The sequence below is a fragment of the Atta colombica genome, unplaced genomic scaffold (assembly GCF_001594045.1).
Source record: "Atta colombica isolate Treedump-2 unplaced genomic scaffold, Acol1.0 scaffold260, whole genome shotgun sequence".
NCBI classification, from domain to species: Eukaryota; Metazoa; Arthropoda; class Insecta; order Hymenoptera; family Formicidae; genus Atta; species Atta colombica.
The window spans coordinates 54042-56447 of NW_017259360.1; the positions used below are offsets into that span (position 1 = coordinate 54042).

The 2406-nt window shown below is 28.6% G+C and overlaps 1 pseudogene; it reads right to left on the minus strand.

Moving 5' to 3' along the window:
* Positions 1-1249: 1249 nt before the first annotated feature.
* Positions 1250-2161, minus strand: LOC108689129 (annotated as a pseudogene).
* Between the last annotated feature and the right edge of the window lie 245 nt (positions 2162-2406).

A 2406-nucleotide genomic window follows, 5' to 3' on the forward strand; every position in this document is an offset into this window, starting at 1 on the left:
CAATTTTTAAAATTAGTTAGATTAGTAGATTCAATAGCAATAGATATAAGTCTGTGATTATCACAAATTTCAGAACATTGACCAAAAAATACTGCGGATCGATTTATAAATAATAAAGTTTGATTAAGTCGTCCGGGAATAGAATCTATCTTAATTCCTAAGGATGGGATTGCTCATGAATGAATTACGTCTATTGAGTAAGTATTCGAATAGGATATTTATATGGTAAGACGCAACGATTTTCAACATCAAGAATTCGTTTGTTATAAGTCATTGGTCAGGGGATTATAAAAGAATCAAAGTCAATATTTGAGAAATCCGAATACTCATATCTTCAATATCACTGGTGGCCTAGGGTTTTAACAGTTAGATTTACGTTAAAAATTTCATCAGTGAGGTAAAGATCTTTAATTGATGAAATGACTATAGCAATAAGGATGAATATGGGAAGGATAGTTTATACGATTTCAATTGTTTGATTTTTTAATAAAAATCGATGAATTAATTGATTAAATATTAGTCTAAATGTGATAAATAAAATTAATTGTAATAAATGTTACAATGATTATAAATCATGGAAAAAAATCATTAAATCATAAGGGGAGTTAGAGTTTTGAAGTGAAATAGATCATGTATTAATTTTTAATAAAAGATATAAAAAAATGTTTTAATTGAATATTAAATTCAATGCACTACTCTGTCTAATTAAATAAATAAATATTAAGGCATAGGTAAAGTTAGGTAATTAAAAAGGAATAAATTGAAAAAGGTAAATAAGTTAGAGAAGGTGATGTATTGAATTATTTATTTATTATAAAATATTATTAATTTGAATGAGTTTTTGTGCTATTGAGGGTATTTCTGTAAATCTATGGTTTAGCGGGGGATATCTACTTAATCATTCTAAAGAAGAATTAAGGAAGGAAATATTATTAATGAGTCGTTTTTTAGATAGGGCTTCTCAAATAATGAATAGTAAGATTGATAGCCTTAAAATAGATATTAGTGAACCGATAGAAGAGATAATATTTCAAGATAAGAATGAGTCTGGATAGTCTGAGTAACGACGAGGTATACCTCTAAGACCAAGAAATTGTTGTAAGAAGAAAGTTAAATTGACAATAAATATAGATAGGAATCGAATATTTAAATAAAAATCATTTAATCTAAATCCAATAATTAAGGGGAATCAGTGAATAAATCCAGCGATAATTAAAAACATAGCTCCTATGAAGAGTGGAAATGAGCTACTACAGCTAATAAGTGTCATGAAGAACAATGTCGATGGAAGAATTAGAAAGTATAATTCCTGTGAGATCTCCTATGGAAAATAAGAAAATAAATCCTAAAGACCATCATAATGCAGGATTGTAGTTGATTTTTATGCCATGAAGGGTAGCCAATCAGTTTGAAAACCTTAATACCTGTTGGAATTGCAATAATTAAAGTAACTGAGATAAAATAAGCATCAATGGTATCAACATCGAGGCCAATAGTGAATATATAGTGAACTCATATAATAAATCCTAATAGTCCAATAACAATTATGACATAAATTATTCCTAAAGTTCCGATAGTTTCTCTTTTTCCTCTTTCATTTATAATATGAGAAATTAGGCCAAATCCTGAGAGAATTAAAATGTAAACATCGGTGTGTCCAAAAAATCAAAATAAATGTTGATAAAGCATGGGGGTCTCCCCCGCCAGAAGGGGGAAAAATGAAGTATTTAAGTTTCGATCATTTAATAATATAGTAATAGCTCCAGCAAGGACGGGAAGAGATAGGAGTAGTAGGATAGTAGATAGTTGTAATGAGAATTAATCAGACTAAAAGGGGGATTTTATCTAGAGATATAGATTTTTTAGATGTATATTTAAAATTGTTGAAATAAAATTAATTGCCCCTAGAATAGAAGACATTCCAGCAATATGAAGAGAAAAAAATGGTTAGGTCAACTGAGGGCCCACTGTGGAATATGTGGGATGTTATGGGAGGGTAGAGAATTCAGCCTGCCCCGGTTCCTGTATATATAAAATTTCTTAGAATAGAATGAATTAATGAAGGCGGTAAGAGTTAACATCTTATATTATTCATTCGCGGGTAAGCTATATCCGGAGATCCTAATATTAGTGGAATTAGGAAATTTCCAAATTCGTCAATTAAGATATAATTGTAAAGAAAATTATAATAAAAGCATTAGTAACTAGGGAATTGTAAATTTGATCGTTATTAATTAGGCTGCCGCATGATTTTAGCTATAATCGGATAATTATACTTATAGATGATCCAAGTAAATCAGATAGCTAGAATAAAGTAAAGAATTCCTATGTCTTTGTGAGTGATAGAAAATAATCATTTATTCATAGATAATAGAATTATAAAAAAAATTTAATTAATTATAGATA